The sequence below is a fragment of the Triticum urartu genome, chromosome 5A (genome assembly GCF_056163025.1).
Source record: "Triticum urartu cultivar PI428250 chromosome 5A, HENAU_Tu73, whole genome shotgun sequence".
Classification (NCBI taxonomy): Eukaryota; Viridiplantae; Streptophyta; class Magnoliopsida; order Poales; family Poaceae; genus Triticum; species Triticum urartu.
This window is the reverse complement of record NC_141877.1, coordinates 579,868,773-579,883,751: the sequence shown is the minus strand read 5'-3', so window position 1 is coordinate 579,883,751 and position 14,979 is coordinate 579,868,773. Positions and strand designations below refer to the sequence as shown.

The 14,979-nt window shown below is 43.8% G+C and overlaps 1 pseudogene; it reads left to right on the top strand.

The window, feature by feature from the left end:
* Window positions 1-6,903: 6,903 nt before the first annotated feature.
* LOC125530038 (glutathione S-transferase 1 pseudogene) lies at window positions 6,904-7,469 on the top strand (annotated as a pseudogene).
* The last annotated feature ends 7,510 nt before the right edge of the window (window positions 7,470-14,979 follow it).

The window sequence follows — 14,979 nt, the reverse complement described above, 5'->3', positions numbered from 1 at the left end:
GAGGTGTTCCTGCGTCGACTTTGTTCTTCAAGACGCCATAGATGGGGCAGATCTTGTTCCGATGTTGTTTAGAGGAGGAAAGGCAGGAGCAAGGAGGAAGAAGGGGACCCGTGCGTGGGCTTGTCCTTCAAGGAAAAGGAGGAGGGGGTTGCGTGAGGCGTCCGCAAGGGGGAGCGTGGGTGGGGGTGGGGACCGAAGCCTGGGGGACGACGGGTGCGAGGAAGCGAGGGCCAGGAGGGGGGACCAGGTGTGATCGGGGCGCGCGCGTGATTCGGGCGGGCTTGGGTTGGTCGATTTCGCGCGCGGCGGGGTGCTTTCCTTTTCTGGCTGTCTGGTCGCGCGCGCGGGCGGCTCCTTCCTTTTCTAGGAGAGCACCCGGGGCTGTGATCGGGCGCCCGTGCCCCCACGAGCCATGTCCCTACAAAAAAGCCTACATGAATTAATAAGAATGAAACAACAAGGGGTGACTTCCTGTTTCAGAGCCTGAAAGAAAAATGATTCAATGATTTGCGGATGAATTGCTTTCATACAGTTGTGAAAGGAGGGACAATTAATGTTAAATTGATTTCGTGGGGAATTTTTGGCAGCTTCAAAGGTGAGACAGGGAGACCACTTTCTCCTTTCCTGTTCAATATTGCTGCAAACTGCTTACAAAGGATGGTGCAACTAGCTCAGAGTAGTGGACAGATTGTTGGGCTGGTCCCACATTTGATTAACAAAGGAGCTGGAAATCTGAAGAATGCAGATGATGCTATTCTGTTTATACAAGATGATGTTGACAATGGAAAAAAAAATCTGAAACTGCTCCTATACCTGTTTGAAAAAATGTCTGGCTTGAACGCCAATTTTCAAAAAAGTGAGGTATTGATGGTATTGCGTGATGACGAAAGAGACAAATGTATGTTGATCTCTTAAATTGCCAACCTGGATCCTGGCCTATCAAATACTCCCTCCATTCCAAAATATAAGTATTTTTAAAGATTCCAACAAGTGACTACATACGGAACAAAATGAGTGAATCTACACTCTAAAATATGTCTACATACATCCGTATGTTGTAGTCCATTTGAAATGTCTAAAAAATTTATATTTAAGAACGGAGGAAGTATATGGGTTCCCTGTGTGTGAATGTGTGATAGTAGGCTACATGTAGCTGAGGAAAAATATATACAATAGATTGGACGACAAGGAAGCATAGGACTCTATCCCTTGGTAGTAGAGTGAAAATAATAAATGCTTGCCTGACTAGTATGCTACTCCCTCTGTTCGGAATTACTTGTCGCAGAAATGCATGTATCTAGACGTATTTTAGTTCTAGATACATCCATATCCAAGACAAGTAATTCCGAACGGAGGGAGTAGTATACTATTTCTCTATGTACATGTTCTCTAAAACAAATATGTGAAGAATGGAGAAAGCTATAAGGAAGTTTTTTGCCAGTTGAGTAGTAAAAAAAGGAGATACTACATGGTGAGATCGTATATGATATGTAGGCCCAAGAGGAAAGAGGGTATGACATAAGAAACCTTGAAAGATTTAATATTAGCCTTTTATGCAAATGGTGGTGGAATCTAGTGAGCAAAAGGGGATGTGGTAAGAGATAGTTAAGAAAAAAAGAATGACATCAATGTGGATTAAAAATATGGTTAGAGATTCTCCATGTTGAGCCAATATGTTGATAGTTAAACAGTTGCATGCTAGAGGAAGAGGTGTAACTTTGAGGAGTGTCCAGCAAACTGATTTTCGGTGTTATGCCTGGTATGATAATACACCTCTGAGATCAGTCTCGTGAGCTCTTCTTGATTAACGATGAAAATGGAAAAAACATGAAACAGATGACTGATAGTGGGTGAAGTTTTACTTTCAGAACATGGCTAAGAGTGAGTAGATGATCCAATTGCATAGGTTGAGGATCATGCTACAAAATGTCAACCTGACTAGTGGTGTTGATTATCCTTGGTGGATCTGGAACAAAAATGACAAATTCACTGTCAAAACCATGTACAATCATCTGTTTGATGCTTGTCCCGACATATCCTTTAAACACCCTGCCCGTGGAAAGCTAGAATCCCACTAATAGTTAAAATTTGCCCATGCCTAGAACTTGAGAGAATCCGCTACTTTTCTTTTGTTGTTTTGCTATGAAATATGTTTGGGGTGTGATATGCAAAGCATTGGTGCTCGGAACAAACCTGGCTGCTTCTCGCAATACTTCTGGTGGATCCCCATCTTCTTACCTAGAAGTAGACAAGTAAAAAGTGTGGGTTTGGTTGTTATATGTTCGACTATCTAAACTACACAATAGAGCATGCTTTGATAAGAAGCTGGTTCAACCTGACTAGTGGTGATGATTATCCTTGGTGGATCTGGAACAAAAATGACAAATTCACTGTCAAAACCATGTACAATCATCTGTTTGATGCTTGTCCCGACATATCCTTTAAACACCCTGCCCGTGGAAAGCTAGAATCCCACTAATAGTTAAAATTTGCCCATGCCTAGAACTTGAGAGAATCCGCTACTTTTCTTTTGTTGTTTTGCTATGAAATATGTTTGGGGTGTGATATGCAAAGCATTGGTGCTAGGAACAAACCTGGCTGCTTCTCGCAATACTTCTGGTGGATCCCCATCTTCTTACCTAGAAGTAGACAAGTAAAAAGTGTGGGTTTGGTTGTTATATGTTCGACTATCTAAACTACACAATAGAGCATGCTTTGATAAGAAGCTGGTTCAATCTCCTTTGGAGTTCATATGTTATGCTTCCTCATTTATGCAATATTGGGCAGGTTTACAAAGAGTCAATTACGTTGATGGTGTTAGAACTTGGCGCAAACGATCACTTTGATGCTAAAAGTTGCGGTGTACATCAAAGTGGTGCAAAAACTCGGCTTGAACGTGCAAATACAATGCTAATCACGTTGGTATATGGAATCTGCGCTGACTAGATGTGTGGGTCCCGCTGTCAGCCACTGGCCTGGAAGAGGGGACGTGTGCCCTGATTTTTTTTAAAAACCTCGGAATATATATTTTTGCAAAAAAGTATATATCGACATGTCATTTTACATCTTTAATAAACGGGCCCGCTGGTCAAAATAAACATGAAAAAGGCAAGCTCAGGACTCGAACATGTAAACAAAAGATAGAGTGCTAACCTGTACAACCAGTACGCTAGGGCGGTCACGACGTTCTCAAAGGATAACTATCCTATATGTATTCACCAAGGTTTTTTAGCAACATGAATTTAACGGGTACGCATCTGAAGTTTAAATGGGCTACAGATATTGCGACCCATTTTGCACGCACTGTTTTCTAAAGATATATTTATAAAATGTAAGTTATCAAAATTATGTTTAAATGTATGTGTGCTATAAATTTTATACAAACAAACCATGACTAGTAAATAAAAACATTTAAATATACACCCATGTACTATATAAAATATTGGTTAATACAGAAATTAAAATTTATTGTAAATAAAAATGTTCATGTGTTATTTTTAAAACATTGGTACATTTAGTTTAAAAACTACCAAGCATACAAACGAAATACCTTATTTAAAAAAAAGTCGTGTATTATTTCAATAGACACTGGTATATTGAAAATATTTATGAATTTTAAAAATGTATAACTTTTCTAAAATGATACGATTTCTTTTAAAATTACATTTAAAAATATTATTTTTATTATAAAAACATTTCAATAATTATAAGAACATTTCTATAGTTCAATTTTTATAATTAAAAGTATTCATAATTTTAATTTTAAACTTTTGATATGGATATTCAATCGTGTATAATATTCAAAATATATACTGTTTTCGAATATAAGTCATGAGTAAAAAATATAGACATGTGAATAATTATAGATATTAAGAAATGTTTGTATTCATCATTTTAAAATTTAAATATAAGCCATGAGTGTATACTTTTTTTGTATTCATTAAACAGTGTATCTAATATACATTTTAAAATGCATATTAACTAAACTAAATATTTTATATATACATGGGTATATATTTCATTGTTTTATTTACATTGTATTGATAACACACAAATATTGGAACATTATTTTTATTACTTACGTTTTAAAATATCTTATAAATATCGCTTGTGCAAAATGGGTTGCAATATCTACAGCCCATTTAAGCTCCATAAGTGTCATTGCTAAATATTTATCCTGTCGTCATCATTGATTTCTAATCCACGTGAAGGGTGAAGTGGTTAGCCGGTTGTTTTGGTAGCCTGTGGTCGCGGGTTCGAAACCTGCCCGCAATCTTTTTCTATTTTAATATTTACAGGCGGGACCCACTGGTCATAGAGAAGTAAAACGCCACATCCATATGGTTTTTTTGTCAAAAAATTGAGGGGGTTTTAGAAAAAAACATTCTTCCTGGTTCATTGGCTGACAGCGGACCCCACGCACCTAGTCAGCACAGATTATGTATACAAAAGGGGATATGCACTGTATTTGCACGTCCAAGCCAAGTTTTTGCACCACTTCGATGTACACCGCAACTTCTAGCATCAAAGTGATCATTTACGTCAAGTTCTAGCACCACCGGTGTAATTGACTCTTTACAAAATAAAGGTGATCACGCGACGCTGGAACAGGGCTCACACGGGCCGCAATAATGGGAGTCATAAATGGTTTTGGGGACCTAACAAATGACATATGAATGAAAAAAGAAATAGATTAAATGGAGCTGAAATAGAAAATATCCCCAGATGAACCCTACCCAACCCTGGCAATTGAAACAGAGCAACTCACCTCGCTACACAAAGAATCAAGGTCAAATCCTTTGAAAGAGTCAGCCCCATCTCCCAATGACACCAATGCGGTGGCGGCACCGGCGGTGGTCAATCCAGGGTGACGACGATGGCGGGAGAAAGTGTGGAGAAGCTAAATGGGAAATGTAAGAGCGTGGAGGAAGCGGATCTAAGGGCGTGCATTGCTGGACTTTACATAGGTATTCCTCTTCACAACCCTATAGTTTTAGAGATTGATTGTGCGTTTGTACGTAGGGATGGCACCCGCCGGATTTGGGTACAGGTGGAGCCACCCCATACCCTTACCCGTAGCCCCAAACCTTACCCATCACCTGTATTCATACCCGTCAGCGGGTACAATTTTTTCCCATGCTCGTCACTTGTCAGGGTAAATGGGTATCCGCAGGTAAAATTACCCATATTTGCAACACATCAATTTGAGCATTACATAGTCACAAACAACTTATAATGATAATAATTTATAAAGAACAACACTTCATTTGGATTTACACACAAGAACAACACTTCATTCGAACAATTGCACTCTAAAGCAATTGGATTTACACGCAAGAATCCCTACAGAAATGTTCATCTGATAAATAACGCTGCTATTTTTTAGTATTTCTGAAGCTAAACGAACAACTCGTCACTCTTGCTGCAGCAAAAGAATTCACGGTTCAGATAATCACTTTACACACGGAGTGCTCATAGCCGTATCTATGTGCAAAATAATGAATTATCAGAAAGAGGTGGATGCTGTGGTAACAATCGCTGTACACACATAGTGCTCGTCACTATTTTGCTGCAGCAATAACCATGACATGCTCCCTCTTTCTGAAACCTCATGGTTCAGCTAAGACTTAAGAAGCTCGCAATGACACAGAGAAAATCGTATTCATCACATCATCTATATACACCACATCTACTCAGAAATCAATGCTCATCTACATGAATGCATCACATAATCTATGTACAAAAATATCTCCAAACTGTAAGATCAGTGCTCATAATCATAAAATCATAAAGAAATCGATACTCGCCTAGCCAAAACAGCCTTGCTCCTGTTCTTGCGCTTTGCGGCAGCAGATCGACCATTGCTAAGCAGGCTAGGGCGTCCCTGCTTCACGGACGTCTTGGACATAGTGCTGCGATGGTGTTGCACCTGGAGCTTGAGGTGGAAGACCTCGAGGTCGGCCGGGGAGTTGTCTCTTTCCCGGCGCGCGAAGACGGAAGGCACCATAAGACGATACGGTTGGGCTTGGGCTCGGGTTTGGCGTGTTGTGCTCCTGGTTGTGGACCTGTGGTGGTCGCCGAGCTGCAGCTCCTCGCGGTTCCCATCCACGCGCGAGCTATCATCATCGTCCGCTGGGTCTATGGTGGTGGCGCGAGGCAACAAGCGGCTGGAGGCGATGGCGCTAGCGGCCGGCAGTGAGAGCCGAGAGCCCGAGAAGATGAGATCGATCTATTCTGCTGGGTTGGTTGATCTGAAGAAGGAAGCTCTTAGCTTATCTAAGCTGATTAATAACTTTCAATTGGCTAAGATTAGTCGGTCGGCGAATGTGGTGGCTCATTTCATAGCAAAGTTTAGTTTTGACAATAGATCCGATGGTATTCTTATTAATGATGTTCCGCCCTGTGTGATGAATTTTGTATCGAATGATTGTAAGTTTACTGGTTGATTAATTAATATAAGGTGATGTTAAAAAAAGGGAAATGTAAGAGAAAAAAGGATGCCCTGTCGACTGCCTCCCCGCGCCGGCTGTTGTAGTCAAGGTAGGCCCAAGCAGTCAGAATTGCTATTAAACCGAGCAAAACGCCGAACCAGTGCTACGTGTATGTGCATACGAGCTCCAAAAGTGATGGTTTTGCGTCGTTTTAATCATGGATGATAGTACTATGTGTTAGCCTAGCTCCAAACGTGGTGGTTTTGCGTAATTTACTTCACCTGCCACGCCTGTAGGCGGTTGCAAGCTGGCTTCAATGAAATGAAGTTGTTATCGCATAAGTACAAAGTATGAGCGGGACGCCCTAGTCAAGTGAACGTCAACGCATACAATTTTCCTACACAACCACTATCCACTCTTGGTTTTCTATGAGCAACGGTCCAAAAATATAGATTTAAATTTGGAGCAGGCACCAAGGTCTGGACAGAGACCTGAAAAGTCTTCGAGGGGTGGACGTTGTGTCCCAACCAACAGAGTCGCGCGCGATCGCGAGGTACATCCTGCGCAAGTATAGGACGCCGGGGTCGCCGGACCTGCTGGGAGAGAACGGCGGCGCCAAGGGGGCGGCAATGGTGGACGTATGGACGGAGGTGGAAGCGCAGCAGTACCACCCGGCCATCTCGCCCGTGGTGTTCGAGTGCATCATCTTCCCCGTCATGCGCGGCGCCGCCACGGACCAGAAGGTCGTCGACGAGAGCCTGGAGCGGCTGAGGGGGGTGCTGGGGACGTACGAGGAGCGGCTGTCCGAGAGCAGGTACCTGGCCGGGGACTCCTTCAGCTTCGCGGACCTCAACCACTTCCCCTTCACCTTCTACTTCATGGCCACCCCGTACGCGGCCCTCTTCGACGAGTACCCCAGGGTGAAGGCCTGGTGGGAGGACCTCATGGCCAGACCTTCGGTCAAGAGGGTCTGCGCCAATATGCCCACCAAGTTCTAGTTCCATCACGTTGTGTCATTGTGTGTGTGTCGGAGTGAATTTGCTGTGGAATAAACGAACGAATGAATGTTATGTATTGATCATGCCGAATAGGTTTTGTTTTGGTAAACTTCTTCTGGGCAAGCACACAGAGTTGTGGAGCATGTTGTCATGATTGTGATTCTATGTCTGAATATATGTCTGAATATGTTAAGAGACTAGATCGTTGATGGCGTGCGTTGCCGCGCCTGTCTATTTGTACAATGAAATGGTAGAAATTTTGGTAAATACATGGCCATATAAAATAATTGAACTTGCCTAAACATAACCATACATTAGTTGGTAGTACAAGGAAATCTTATATAAATATATATATATACACTCGGTAAAAGCAAGGTCACATATAAATTGACTAGGTATAACAGTATACACAACAATTTAGATAGTAAATACAACTAATCGGTATAGATAATAGGCAATAAGAAATAGATTGTTTTCATGGTGCATAAATGAAATCTTCAAATGCCTCTACCGAAGAGCCACCATGTTCGGAAACAAAAAAGAATTATGTCAGCCTAATGCACCTGGCTATTTCTTGTGAAGGGCACACATTCATAGGACAACAGTCCTAACAAGGATTAAATTAGTTGCAATACCAAATAATGATATACTAAATACTACTCCCTCCATCTTATAATGTAAGACGTTTTTGACACTATATTCATTATGGGACGGAGGGAGTACCATACAAGCAGCATCGGGGATATGTTGTAATCATATTGTTCTTTTTTGTTTGCTTGTTTTGTTAAAGAGCAACCAGGCTGAAAGATATATGTAAGAAAGGGACTGGGATCAGGTGACTTGCCCACTGGCAGTCACGCCGTAACATGCGGCTATCAATCCAACGTCCATTCAATATCCAATGAAAGGGATTGATCCATGAGAAACCAGCCAACAGTTGGCAATTTTTACGCGCACAATTGTAATTTTACGTGTACATGCAACAAGCTACTGTATGCACTAAGTGCTCTCCACGGTACAAATACATTTAGAATAATTACTAGTATTCACTCCGTCTCAAAATTCTTGTCTTAAATTAGTCTAGATAAGAATGTATCTAATACTAAAACATGACTTGATACATCCGTATTTAGACAAATATAAGACAAGAATTTTGAAATGAAGGGAGTATTAATTAAGAATAAATTTTAATAGCAACAACTAGACTAAACGTACACATGCCCTATGATTAACAAGTTCTATATATTATATTGCAAAGTTTTTTATACTATATTTAAACCGGTTCATTTTTAACAAGTTTAATTATTAAAAAACTAAACTAAAACTAAACGAGGTACCAGACAGTGACCTCGTTCGCATGAACGTCGTGGTTGGTAGCACATTGGTCGCTGTTCGCGCCGTCGCTATCGCCGTCGGAGGGCGGCGGCGGCACCGCGCAGATGTCTCCGCGGTGGTCCGGGACCGGCCCTCTGCCCAGGCTAGCGCGAGGTCCGGTCCGACACCACCCACTCTGACATGATGTCTTACGCCGTGCCGAACGTGGTCCGGCACTCGTGTTCATGTTGAATGCCCCGGGAGGGTGGTCCGCCTTCACCTCCTCGACGCGACCAATTCCGACAACGCGGTACCGCGGTGGTGACACCAACTCCTGCTTGACGTAGCTGAGAGGCAACGATAGTGACTCCCACTTGACGAAATGGAGAGGCAGCGACGGCGGCCGTAATAGGGTTCTCGGTCACATGCCTTAAATAGCGGGGCAAGCGGGCCAACACCGCTTCACTGCAGCGCAACACCTAAAGTAGGGTTCTTGGTCACGTCGGTCTGACCGGCATCCATGTCGTCGAGGGGTGTCCGCTCTGGAGCGGGAAGATTGGCATGAATGCGCAGCTACCGTTGGAGACCCATATTTCTGTACTTCTTGTATGAATTTGCACGACGACAGCTGGCTATCCGTCTGGTACCTCGCTTAGTTTTTGTTTATTTTTTTAAAAATAGTTGAACTTCTTAAAAATCATGTTATTTAAATGTAACATATAAAACTTGTTAAAAACAGCCTCCCTCCCTGCTGCGCAGCACGAGCGCCTCCTCCACTACCTCGGCGATGATGGCGGCGACTCCGAGTCGCACAGCACGGCGGTCGACGGGGTGGTAGTGGAGCAAGCGCGGGGATACTGGTGCAACGTGAAATGTCGGACTAGTTAAAAATTGCCCCTATTTGAATGTAATATAAAAAACTTTGCAATATATTCCCTCCGCCCGAAAATACTTGTCGGGGAAATGGATTTATCTAGACGCATTTTAGTTCTAGACACGTCCACTTTTATCCATTTCCGTGACAAGTAATTCCGGACGGAGGGAGTAATATATAGAACTCGTTAAAAATAGGGCATTCGTCCATTCAGTCTAGCTTTGCTATTTACTACTAGTAATTATTCTAAATGTATTTGCAATGTGAAGATCACTTAGTGCATAGCTTGTTGCATGTACATAAAACTACAAGTATGGGCGTCTCTATGCTAAAAACTGCTAAGTGCTGGCTTGTTTTCCCTTAAATCAATCCCCTCCATTGAATGCAAAATCAACGCTGGATTGGCGGCCGCATGTTACGGCGTGACTGCCAGTGGGCAAGTCACCTGATCCCAGTCCGTAAGAAAGTGGCAGACCAGCAATTCCATTTATACATGAAAAAGGCTTACATTTATACATTGTGAGCTTCAAGGAGGGCAGAGCAGTTTCCAGTAAAGGAGGGCCATGATTGCTAGCTTGAAGGAGAGAAGAGCGGTTTCAAGCAGGCGAGGCCTCCTGAATCTGGCACGCGCTGGATTGGATTGCCTCGACCCGGATTCCGCTCCTCGGTCGCTGGGATCGACTGGATGGACTCGATTCCATCCCTCACCCCGTCTTCAATGGATGGAACCGGCTGCTCCTCTCCGGTCGCTGGGAAGGCTCGATCAGGATTGGGCGAGTGTATAAATCGGACTGGAATTGATGCGGTCTCGATCCCATCCCTCGCCCCGTCTTCAATGGATGGAATTGGCCGCACCAGCTGCTCCTCTCCTCCGGTCGCTGGGAGAGAACGGCGGAGCCGAGGAGGCGGCGATGGTGGACGTGTGGATGGAGGTGGGGGCGCAGCAGGGGGCTTTGCACGAGTACAAACCTCCGCCACGTATAACTGATGTTCAAAAACCGACCGATTCAGCGATTTATCGGCCGATTAATCGCTACTCGGGGTGACTGCTAAGATTAGGCCATATCTTCACCATTAATCTGTTGGGGTGATTTATCACAAATATTTCGATTAATGTGGTTGCACGAAACCTCAAAATGGGCCTCCCTTCCCCCGCACATCACATAATGTTGTCCCTCGATAGGGTTTGGGGTCCTGTCCACACTGCCGCCATGTTCCTGATCCACACTGACATCGCCATGTTCCCGATCCACACTGCCGCCGCCACCCTGCTTGCCTCCAGCGGCCGGACCTAGCACCACCGAAGCTGCCCGCCCTCTGGATCTTCTCCTCCTCTTCCCTAATAGCCCAACCACCTTCGCCCTTGTCATCTCTCCATCTCTTCGCAGCAGGCTGAGTAGAAACGCCTAAGCTGATGTTTGGTTGTACGACTGTTCTACGTAGATGCAAAGTGTTGTTGTCTGGTAACATACAAGACCTGTGGTCTCGTAACATCTTGTTCGAGTGGTGAGGTTGTCAACACACGCAGAGAGTCTTATACGCAGAACATTACCATAGGTGCATGATAGTCATACGTGGTTAAAACCATAGTCATACACGACAGTCTTAAATGTGGTACATTAACAATCGAACGAAAAAGTAAACTAGCACGCAACATCAAAGATAACACCCTAACGGTCCAGGGCAAACGCTTCCTCGTGCGGCTTGCACTTGACCATCACCTCTATGTCATTGGTGTCGAAGACGATCACCTTGAAGACGCCAACAGTCACCACCTTGAAGGTCATGAGGCACCTGATCTTCAGGCCATGATCTACGACGGAGTGGGGCACCCTTTATCAATGGTGAACCTATCGTTAATGGATCATAATGTGATTTTATAAGCAGGCCGATGTTCATCATCATCACGACCTCCAGTTGGACGGTGGCATGTGCTTCGTGAAGCCAGTGGGCATTGGCAGGCACTTGATACGTCTCCGACGTATCTATAATTTATGAAGTATTCATGCCATGTTTGCAACAATTTTATATGGTTTGGGTGTTATTTTATATGATTTAAATGGAACTAAATTGGACTGACACAGTTTTCAGCAGAACTACCTTGGTGTTGTTTTTTGCGCAGAAATCAAAGTTCTCCAAATGCAGCGAAACTTTTTGATGATTTTTTTGAAAGAAAAGAGGCATTAGAGGCTTCGTGGGAGGGCCAGAAGAGCCATAAGGGGCCCACTAGGCACCAGGGCGCACCAGGTGGGGCTGGCTCGCCATGGTACCTAGTGGGCCCCTCGTGGCCCATCTTCGCATGATTCTAACGCTGAAAAATCCTATATATATAAACCCCCAGAAATAACCCTAGATTAGAAGTTCCGCCGCCGCAAGCCTCTGTAGCCACAAAAAACCAATCTGGACCCTGTTCCAGCACCCTGCTGAAGGAAATATGCCCTAGAGGCAATAATAAAGTTGTTATTTATATTTCCTTATATCATGATAAATGTTTATTATTCATGCTAGAATTGTATTAACCGGAAATTTAGTACATGTGTGAATACATAGACAAACAGAGTGTCCCTAGTATGCCTCTACTTGACTAGCTCGTTAATCAAAGATGGTTAAGTTTCCTAGCCATAGACATGTGTTGTCATTTGCTAATCGGGATCACATCATTAGAGAATGATGTGATGGACAAGACCCATCCATTAGCTTAGCACTATGATCGTTTAGTTTATTACTATTGCTTTCTTCATGACTTATACATGTTCCTATGACTATGAGATTATGAAACTCCCGGATACCAGAGGAACACTTAGTGTGCTATCAAACGTCACAATGTAACTGGGTGATTATAAAGATGCTCTACAGGTGTCTCCGATGGTGTTTGTTGAGTTGGCATAGATCGAGATTAGGATTTGTCACTCCGATTGTCAGAGAGGTATCTCTAGGCCCTCTCGGTAATGCACATCACGACAAGACTTGCAAGCAATGTGACTAATGAGTTAGTTGCGGGACGTTGCATTATGGAACGAGTAAAGAGACCTGCCGGTAACGATATTGAACTAGGTATGATGATACGGACGATCGAATCTTGGGCATGTAACATACCGATGACAAAGGGAACAACGTATGTTGTTGTGCGGTTTGACCGATAAAGATCTTCGTAGAATATGTAGGAGCCAATATGAGCATCCAGGTTCCACTATTGGTTATTGACTGGAGATGTGTCTCGGTCATGTCTACATAGTTCTCGAACCCGTAGGGTACGCATGCTTAACGTTCGATGATGATTCGTATTATGAGTTTATGTGATTTGATGTACTGAAGGTTGTTCGGAGTCCCGGATGAGATCACGGACATGACGAGGAGTCTCGAAATGGTCAAGATATAAAGATTCATATATTGGAAGGCTACATTCAGACACCGGAATGGTTCGGGTCGTTTTGGAGTACCGGGGGTTACCGACCCCCCAGGGAAGTTATTGGGCCTCATGGGCCTAGTGGTGGAAGGGAGGAGGCAGACCAAGGTGTTGCAAGCACCCCCTATCCCAAACCGAATTGGACTAGGGCTAAGGGGGCCGGCCCCCCTTTCCTTCTCTCCTCCCTCTCCTTCCCCCCTTCTCCTTGTGGAAGTAGGAAAGGGGGGGGGCGAATCCTACTTGGAGTAGGACTCCCCCCTTGGGTGCGCCTCCTCCTGGACGACCTCCTTCTCCCTCCCTCCTTTATATACGTGGGGAGGGGGGCACCCAAAGGCACAACACACAAGTTGATCTTTAGCCGTGTGTGGTGCCCCCCTCCATGGTTTTCCACCTCAGTCATATTGTTGTAGTGCTTAGGCGAAGCCCTGTGTCGGTAACTTCATCATCACCGTCAACACGCCGTCGTGCTGACGCAACTCACCCTTGGCCTCAGTTGGATCAAGAGTACGAGGGACGTCACCAAGCTGAACATGTGCAGATCGTGAAGGTGTCGTGCGTTCGGTACTTGATCGGTTGGATCGCGAAGACGTTCGACTACATCAACCGCGTTACTTAACGCTTACACTTTCGGTCTACGAGGGTACGTAGACACACTCTCCCCTCTCGTTGCTACGCATCTCCTAGATAGATCTTGCATGATCGTAGGATTTTTTTTTTGAAATATTGCGTTCCCTAACAGTGGCATCTGAGCCAGGTCTATGCGTAGATGTTATATGCACGAGTAGAACACAAAGAGTTGTGGGCAATAATAGTCATACTGCTTACCAGCATGTCATACTTTGATTTGGCAGTATTGTTGGATGAAGCAGCCCAGACTGACATTACATGACTGCATTCATGAGACTGGTTCTACCGATGTGCTTCGCACACAGGTGGCTAGTGGGTGTCTGTTTATCCAGCTTTAGTTGAATCGAGTGTGACTACGCCCGGTCCTTGTTGAAGGTTAAAACAGCACACTTGAAGAAAAATTGTTTTGGTTTTGATGCGTAGGTAAGAACGGTTCTTGCTAGAAGCCCGTAGCAGCCACGTAAAACTTGCAACAACAAAGTAGAGGATGTCTAACTTGTTTTTGCAGGGCTTGCTGTGATGTGATATGGTCAAGACGTGATGATATATAAATTGTTGTATGAGTTGGTCATGTTTTGTAAAAGTTGTGGGCAACTGGCAGGAGCCATATGGTTGTCGCTTTATTGTATGAAATGCAATCGCCATGTTATTGCTCTACTTTATCACTAAGCGGTGGCGATAGTCGTAGAAGCAATAGTTGGCGAGATGACAACGATGCTACGAGGGTGATCAAGGTGTCAAGCCGGTGACGATGGTGATCATGATGGTGCTTTGGAGATGGAGATCAAAGGCACAAGATGATGATGGCCATATCATATCACTTATATTGATTGCATGTGATGTTTATCCTTTATGCATCTTATTTTGCTTAGTACGGCGGTAGCATAAGATGATCTCTCACTAAATTTCAAGGTATAAATGTTCTCCCTGAGTATGCACCGTTGCGACAGTTCTTCATGCTGAGACACCACATGATGATCGGGTGTGATAAGCTCTATGTTCACATACAACGGGTGCAAGCTAGTTTTGCACATGCAGAATACTCGGGTTAAACTTGACGAGCCTAGCATATGCAGATATGGCCTCGGAACACTGACACCGAAAGGTCGAACGTGAATCATATAGTAGATATGATCCAACATAGTGATGTTCACCATTGAAAGCTACTCCATCTCACGTGATGATCGAACATGGTTTAGTTGATATGGATCATGTGATCATTTAGATGACTAGAGGGATGTCTATCTAAGTGGGAGTTCTTAAGTAATATGATTAACTGAACTTAAATTTATCATGGACTTAGTCCTGATAGTATTTGCATATCTATGT